This window comes from Somniosus microcephalus, chromosome 7 (genome assembly GCF_052327205.1).
Source record: "Somniosus microcephalus isolate GS21.2 chromosome 7, FLI_Smic_1.0, whole genome shotgun sequence".
NCBI lineage: Eukaryota > Metazoa > Chordata > Chondrichthyes > Squaliformes > Somniosidae > Somniosus > Somniosus microcephalus.
In genome coordinates this window covers 249,790,468-249,799,699 of record NC_140993.1, presented here as the reverse complement: position 1 = coordinate 249,799,699, position 9,232 = coordinate 249,790,468, and positions in this window count along the sequence as shown.

Genomic DNA, 9,232 nt, shown 5'->3' with positions numbered 1-9,232 from the left:
CTATTGTGTCCTTCATCACTTTGTGGCATTTCCCTCATCTCGTCTCTTTGTGGCATTTCCCTCATCTCGTCATCCTCTCTGTCCTCCTGAGGCTGAAAGGTCTCTGTGGTTTTCAGTAGGTGCCTCCTGTTTCTGCGAAACACATTGCCGTTCTCTGTCATGACACTGTATGACCTGGGGGTGACCTGTTGTAGAACGGTGGCTCTTGTAGGCCATGACTCAGGCCCTTCAATGCGAACTATATCCTTCTCCTGTAGAGGCACTAGTGTAGTGGCTGTGCGGTCATGAAGTGTTTTTTGTTTCTGTTGTAGTTTCCGAGCCTTGTCTGCCCACACCTCATCTCTGTGGTCAGGTGTGACATAACTGGGAAGTCGTGTACGGATTTTCTGACCCAGTAAGAGCTCAGCTGGAGACTTGCCACTTGCTAACTGGCCCGCCCTGTATGACATCAGGGCCAGATATGGGTCAGTGTTGCTGTGTGCTGCTTTCTTTAATAGTCTTTTCACAATCTGTACCCCCTTCTCCGCTTTTTCATTAGCCTGAGGATAGAGCGGACTGGAGGTTACATGATTAAACTCATACTCTGAAGCAAATGACTGAAACTCATGACTGGCATAGGGAGGGCCATTATCAGAGACCAGGGTTAGAGGGATGCCCTGCCTGGCAAAGATTGACTTCAGTTGAGTTATCACAGCTCTTGATGTGGTACTGGACAAGAGAGCCATCTCCAGATAATTGGAATAATAATCAATAACTAACAAATAGTCTTTTCCTTCATAGTGAAATATATCAGTTCCGACCTTTTCCCAAGGTTGTGATGGGAGCTCTGTGGTAATGAAGGGCTCTTTTGTTTGCTTGTAGTGATACTCCTGACATGTAGCACACTCGCTGATCAACTGGTCAATATCAGAGTTCATGTTTGGCCAGTAGAGTGCCTCACGTGCTCTCCTTTTTGACTTTTCTGCACCCAGGTGCCCTTCATGTATCCTGTTGAGCATTTCTTGTCGCATAGAGGTGGGCACTACTATCCTGTCACACTTAAGCAGTAGTCCATTGACCACAGAGAGCTCAGACTGAATGTGATAATATTGTTTACATGACCCTTTCTTCCAGCCCTCTTGAAGATTTCTCATTACTTTACTCAGGACTGGGTCCTTTGATGTCTCTGTGACTATCACTGATAGTTGTTCCTGTGTGGCGGGCAATGCTGCGTAGACCATATCCACATGAAGAGCCACATCCTCTTCTGATTCACTGTTTTGTGTGGCATAAGGCGCAGCCCTGGATAGTGTGTCTGCAATGAACATTTGTGTCCCTGGCACATATGTTAGCTCAAAATCGTAACGTTGAAGTCTCATCATTAGGCGTTGTATCCGTGGTGACATGTCACACAGATTCTTCTTTGCGATCCCTAGCAGTGGCTTATGGTCCGTTTCTAGGATAACCTTGGGAAGACCATAGATGTAGGTATGAAGTTTTTCACACCCAAATGCCAAGCCAAGGCACTCCTTCTCGATTTGCGCGTACCGGTACTCTGTCGCTGTCATGGAGCGTGACGCAAATGCCACTGGTCACCATTCTCCTTCATCTTCCTGTAGAAGGACAGCCCCTAATCCATTCTTAGAGGCATCTGTGGACACTTTTGTCCTCTTTTTAGGGCAGAAGAACTTCAGTAGGGGTTCACTTGCTAGAATGTGTAGCAGCCCCTTCCATTCTCTTTCATGTTCATGTCCCCATTGGAACTCTATCTCTTGGTGCAGCAGTTTTCTCAGATGAACAGTTTTCACTGCTAGATTTGGAATGAATTTTCCTAGGTAGTTAACCATGCCACAGGCCCGCTGAACCCCTTTCTTGTCCTTTTGGTTTCTCCATGTCATGTATAGCCTTTAACTTTGACTTGTCTGGCTGAATCCCCTCTGAAGAGAGCTTGTCTCCGAGGAATGTGATTTCATTGACACTGAACTGACATTTGTCTTTATTTAGTTTGAGTCCATACTGCTGTATTCTCTGAAGTGTTTTCTCCAGTCTGGTTTCGTGCTCCCCCTGAGTGGAGCCCCATACTACCAGATCATCCACGTACACCCACACTCCCTCCAGGCCCTCGATGATTTGCTCCATTGCTCTGTGAAAGATTTCTGGGGCGGAGCTAATACCAAAGGGCAGACGCTGGTAGGAGTATCGACCAAACGGGGTGTAAAAAGTGCACAGCTTAGCACTTTCTTCATCAAGTTTCAACTGCCAGAAACCATGCGAGGCGTCCATCTTGGAGAAGACTTTCGCTTCTGTCATTTCGCTGACTATTTCCTCTCTCTTTGGAATTTGGTGGTGCTCTCTTTTGATATTGGCGTTAAGGTCCTTGGGATCCATGCAGACACGCAATTTATCAGTTTTCTTTGAATTGACACAGACCATGGAATTTACCCAGTCAGTCGGTTCCTCAATTTTCTTTATGACAGCTAGTCCCTCCATGCGGTCTAGCTCTTTCCTCAGTTTTTCACGGAGAGCCACTGGAATTTTCCTGGGTGCGTGAATCACAGGTTGTGCATCCTCTCTCAGTTTGATGGAGTATGTAAAGGGCAGTGCTCCGAAACCCTGAAAGACATCTGCATATTTGTGTGCTATCGTCTCATGAGTCAGATTTGTACTATCTTGGGGGGCACACTGCACACAGTTCTGTTCATTGATAGTATAGATTCATTTTACCAAGCCCAAATCCACACAGGCCTTATCCCCCAACAGTGACTCATGTCCTTCAGGCACTATAACAAAGGTCAAAGGGTGAATGTGATTTTTTACCTTAACATTCAGCCTACACGTTCCTTTTGTTTCAATGCTTTGTCCATTGTATGCCTTCAAAGACACTGTCTTGTTCAGTATTTTAGGTCGCACTTTGAGATTCCGTGCATCACTCCAACTTATGAGGTTTGCCTTAGCACCTGTATCTAGTTTAAAGGTAACAATGGTGCCATTTACCAGCAAGGGAGCTATCCAAACTTCAGTCTTTGGTCCTACAGAGTGCACTTCATTAGCATTTTTACCCTGTTTTGACTCATTTTGCACCATTCCAACAAACAAAGTCTCTGCTCCTGTCTCTTCGGTCTCAATAGCATGCACTGTCTTTTTACCTTCAGTTTTCTCTTCCAAAAAACACATCTTGGCAAAGTGATTCCTGCCTTTACATTTTGCACAGTTCTTCCCATAAGCAGGACACTGTCTGGCTACGTGTTTGTTACCGCACCATCTGCATTCGTAAGGCGTCATCGTCTTGAACTCCATGGGCCCTCTTGTGTCCCTTTTGTGTACCACATCCACCGGCAGGTTTTTCAGCCCCAGGGCGCTCCCTTCTGCTGTGCTGCTCCCTTTGAAAGTTTTCGTGTGCATGGCTGAGAGTTCACTAGCATGACATATTTTCACTGCTGCATCCAAATTTAGGTCATTGTCTCTAAGCATTCTCTCCCTCACCTTCTTGTTGAGTATTCCAAAAACAACTTGATCGCGTATCATCGATTCCTTCAGGCCCCTAAAGTTGCATGTTTGTGCTTTTATTTTCAAGTCCGTCAAAAAAAATCAAAGGATTCTCCTTGCTTTTGCACGCGGGAGTGAAACACAAATCTCTCATACGTTTCATTCTTTTTTGGAGTGCAGTATTCGTCGAACCGTTCTATCACCTTGTCCAGATCATTTTTATCATCTTTGGCTGCAAACGTAAATGTGTTAAACAGCTCGACTGCCTGAGAGCCAGCCACTGTTAGCAACAAAGCTACTTTACGTGTTCCAGAGCTAGCCGAAGCGTCAATCGCTGTGAGGTAGAGAAGAAAGCGTTGCTTGAAGACACGCCAATTTTCATCCACATTTCCTTCTAGCTGCAGGCTAGCTGGAGGTTTTATTCCTTCCATTGTTGTAGTATGTCCTTATCGTAAGTTCTATAAATCCTGGTACCATGTAATGTTATCTTAATAACGTAATTACGAGTCTCACAAGCAGTTGTAGAGGAGTGCCATTTATTCAGTCCTGACTCTGTGTCTCCAGTACAGTATCTGAAGCATGGCCAAGATGGCATCGGATCCCGCCCCCGGATATGACATCAGCCATCAACCAGCTGTCAATCAAACCCTGCTGTCTTTACGACAGCTACGGTTATCCGTACAATCACGGTATGTTTAAAAAGTTGTCATCTGACGGAGACCTGCCCATCAGCAATCAACAGCACTGAGTTAAACAAAATATTCCTTATTGCACTGCACTACCCAGTTAAGCGTAGGCCCAGAATAGATCTTATAAAAAGGATATAAAGTCATTAGAGAAGGTGCAAAAAAGATGATACCAGAACTGAGAGGTTATAACTATCATAAAAGACTGAACAGGCTGGGGCCCTTTTTCTGGAAAAGAGAAGACTGAGGAGTGACCTGACAGCGGTCTTTAAGATAATGAAAGGGTTCAATAGGGTAAACGTGGAGAAAATCTTTCCATTTGTGGGGGAGACCAAAATTAGGAGCCATTAATATAAAATAGTCAGTAATAAATCCAATATGGAATTCAGGGGAATCTTCTTTACCCAGAGAGTGGTGAGAATGTGGAACGTGCTGCCACAAGAAGTAGTTGAGGCGAAGAGTTTAGATACATTTAAAGGGCAGCTAGATAAACACGATGGAGAAAGGAATAGAAGATTATGCTGATAGGGTTAGATGAAGAGGGGTGGGAGGAGGCTCATGGAGTATAAACGCCAGCATAGACCAGTTGGGCCGAATGGCCCGTTTCCGTGCTGTAGACTTGATGTAACTCAATGATGTAACTCGATTACTTGCTTTTCTTCTGTGACCAGTTGGTCCTGGAGAGGGATCACGTGGTGTCCACCAGTACACTTGAGGCTGTCTTGGCTGGTGGGCACCACAAGATGTTTATAATCGATGAAAAAAATATTATGATTTAGTTTCAGTTTTACCTTTGCACGTATTTTCGTTTGGACAAACCATCTATGTTTTTCGTGTATTAGTGCTTCCCTCTTCCTTAATGGGGCACTTGTAGGGATCTTTTTGTTCAGGTGGTTACCCCAGTGCCGCTCAATGGTCAGTTCAAAATAGTCCCAGTTTAACTTGCTTTCGCTAATATATTGATGCCTGTGTTACTAGTTTTGCAAAAGAAACTTTCAGTATAATTTCTTGGCAATCAAGAGTTTTAGGCCAATAACAGAGATGAACAAGAAATTCTTCATTTTTAATTTACACTTTTAACACCAAGCATTACTCAGTTGGGTGTATGCAAGTTTTGGTGGAAATGTTGAAGCAGCAGCACTTTACTTTGTCTTGAAATCCAATTTCCTGTCACTAAGAAATCATTTTGACTAACGCCCTTCATCACCCTATCCACACCCTCCCACTTCAAACCAAAAACCCTACCCCACCCATGCAGAGATTTCCGTTTGGTTGGGTTTGAATTTGTGAAATCTCCAAGTTGGTTTTTATCCCGTCAAATTTTGGAACAAAAAAAATCCCACAGAAATAGGTGTTACATGTATTATAATTTACAAAGAGAAATCCAGAAACAGTATTGTGTCTATGTCTACATCAGAAATAGTTGTAATGCAGTTTTACTTGTAAGAATCATCTCCAAGCCAGCTTAATGTGCCTGCCTAGTAGTTAATGCAGATGTTATCGTCAGAAATCTGGGAATGAATCAGCTATTTGTTCTCTTGGCTGAGTTAGTGCATTACTCAGGGAACCCAGTTAATGAAGAAACAGATAGAGAATATAATGCTGACTGCACACTAACGTACTATTTATATATACCGCTGTGATTGAAGAGTTAATAATTCAGCAAATATATTCAAAGCTGCCAAATTCTATTTGTTCATTTCAAGGAAATGATAAGATGAAGAAAAGAAAACCAAACCCCAACTGTAGCCCAGCTCGAATGTGGACCAAACCCAAACTCAAGCCCAGCCCAAAGTTGGACTAAATCCCAACTATAGCCCAGCACCACCCCAATCTCCTGCATACAGCATAATTTTTCTTGGATATTATGTACAGAAGTTGGTATTTGCAAGTGTTATTGGATTGATTTTTGCTTTTTATACTTTTAACACAAGGCAGAGTATCTAAGCATTAAAGTAATTGAAGCAATAAGAAACAGAGAATTTAGATATTGTCAGTGAGATTGTGAAAAAATTCCTTACATTGTGAGACTCATGGAAAATCAAATAATGCATCTCCATTATGTAAAAGCCAAACTCATAATCATTATTTGTTATGAATTATAAGTCAGCAACTTATGTTTGTGTTTAAATGTGGGCAATTTGAGTCCGTATTAATTAACATCACCTCAATTTAAAAAGGATTTACCTTTTGCTAATCTCCACAACCCAAAATTAACATTAGGAGACCTTAATTTCAAATTTATGGAAAAGCCTGAATGGATCAGTTGTTCTTTTCCTGTCTTATTCGTATGTTTGTATTTTAACAACAACATTCATTTATATAGCAGCTTTAATGTAGTAAAACATCCCATGGCGCTTCACAAGAGCATTATTAAAAGCTTGGTTAAAGAGGTAGGTTCTAAGGAGTGTCTCAAAGGAGGAGAGAGAGGTGGAGAGGCTGAGAGGTGTACGGAGGGAATTCCAGAACTTAGGGCCTAGGCAGCTGAAGGCACGGCCATCAATGGTGGAGCGATTAAAATCAAGGATGCACAAAAGGCCAGAATTAGAGGAGTGCAGAGATCTCGGAGGGTTGTAGGGCTGAAGGACATTGCAGAGATGTGGAGGGGCCAGGCCATGGAGGGATTTGAAAATGAGGATGAGAATTTTAAAATCGAGGTGTTGCCAGATTGGTAGCCAATGAAGATTAGTGAGCACATGGGCGAACGGGACTCGGTGCGAGTTAGGATACGGGCAGCAGCGTTTTGGATGAGTTCTGTAGTGTCCGCATATCAATAACACACGGACTGCAGGAGAACGGTAATAACAGGTGTTTACTGAACAGAGGGTATGCTGGAACTAACTGTACAAATTACTACACGGTGTTATATACAGGTGTGGTCACTACTGGTACTGCAGTATACAGGGGCTGTAAAAGATAGTTCCTCTCTTAAAGGTACATACATTACAATTCCTCCCCTTTTAGATAAACAGTACATAACATTCATTTAACAATTAAATAATAACTAATTACAATTACAATTTTCTTTGTACTATATACATCAGCTGAAAGTAATCATTTATAAATTCAGTCTTTGAGGAGGCTTCCTGATCCTGTCTGGATAGCGCCTTTCTCGAGTATCCTGTTCTTGCAGCGGAGTTGATTCTGGCTCATTGTCATTGGTTGGTTTGTCAGCTTCCAATACCACTGATTCTGAGGTAGACGCAATCTGTACTTCGGGTTCATCACCAGGTGCGTATGATCGTGGTATGGGTTTGACTTGTTCCTGTGACTCTAGAATCTGGTCAGCATGGCGTCTCATGATGCTCTCTCCAACGTCCACTGTGTACATTAGTGGTCCCTGCCGTGTGCATATCGTTCCTGGCTGCCATTTTTCTGTTCGGTAGTCGCGGGCCAAGACTGGTTGCCCTATCTTGAAGCTCCTGGTTGGCTTCTCATTGATGTGCTGGAATTGCTTATTCTCAACATCTTGTCTTATGTTTGGTTTGAGCAAATCCAGGCGACATCTTAACCTTCAGTTAAAGAACATCATGGCTGGAGCTTGGTTGGTGACTGTATGTGTCGCATTCCGGTAAGCAAACAAGAAATTATCCACCTTGCGTTGCAGTGGTATGTTGTCGTTATACATCGCCTTTATTGCTTTTTTAAAGGTTTGAACAAACCTCTCAGCCAATCCATTTGTGGCTGGATGATATGGGGTGGATGTGTAATGCTTTACCCCATTATTCCTCAAGAACCTCCGGAAATCCTCGGACACAAACTGTGGTCCATTGTCGGAGCAAATCTGTTCTGGCAAGCCATTCCTGGCGAAGATGGTCCGTAGGACTGCAATAGTTTTCTCCATGGTGGTGGAGGACATTTTGATGACCTCTGGCCATTTCGAATGTGCATCCATGGCGATTAAAAACATTGAGTCCATAAATGGACCAGCAAAATCAATGTGTACCCATTGCCATGGAGATGAGGGCCACTCCCATGGGTGTAGCGGGGCCTGTGGTGGAGCGTTTTGGACTTTCTGGCATCCTGTGCATCTCTTGGTCATTTCCTCGATTTCTTTATCGATTCCCGGCCACCACACAAACGCCCTGGCTAGGCTCTTCATTTTTACCCCTCCCAGATGACCCTCATGTAGCTCATTGAGCACTCTATCTCTCAACTTGGGTGGAATTACCACTCGGGATCCACACATCAAGGTCCCCCGGCACACTGACAGCTGTTCTCTCCTTGGCGAGAATGCTGGCAACAGTGAGTCGCCATGTGCTGGCCATCCCTTCACCGTCAAATCATAGACCCAAGAGAGTGTCGGGTCATTTCAGGTTTCCTTCTCTATACTTGAGTTTGTAACAGGTAGACATTCGACTATGGTCGAATGGAATATCTCAACAGGGTCCACTGCAGGTGCTTCCTCCACCGTAGGCAGCGGCAGGTGCGACAGCCCATCAGCATTTCCATGCTGTTTCGTGCCCTTATACTCTATGTCGTATTGATGTGCCCCTAGAAAAAGGGACCATCTTTGCAGCCGTTGCGCCGTCATCACCAGAACGCCCTTCTTTGGGTTAAAAATGGAGACAAGAGGCTGGTGATCAGTCAGTAAGGTGAATTTCTGCCCATGCAGATAGAGATTGAACTTCTTCACCCCCCACACCAGGCTGAGGGCCTCCCTGTCAATCTGGGCGTAGTTACGCTCGGCTGAGGTTAACGAGCGTGACGCAAAGGCTATTGGCCTCTCTGAACCGTCAAGGAATTTGTGCGACAGCACCGCTCCAATGCCGTAGGGAGACGCATCACATGCCAACCGAATCGGTAGTGTTGGATTGTAGTGGGCCAATACTTCTTTTGAAGTGATTAGGCATTTACATTTTTGAAAGGCACGCTTACACTCATCACTCCATTTCCATGCTACTCCAGTTTGCAGCAGGGCGTTCAGTGGGTGCAGAATTGTAGACAAATTTGGCAAGAACTTATGTTAGTAGCTCACCAACCCGAGGAACGACCTCAGTTGCGACACATTTTCCGGTGCTGGAGCCTTGACTACTGCCTCAATCTTGTCTGGGGACTTATGTAACCCCTCTTCATCAATC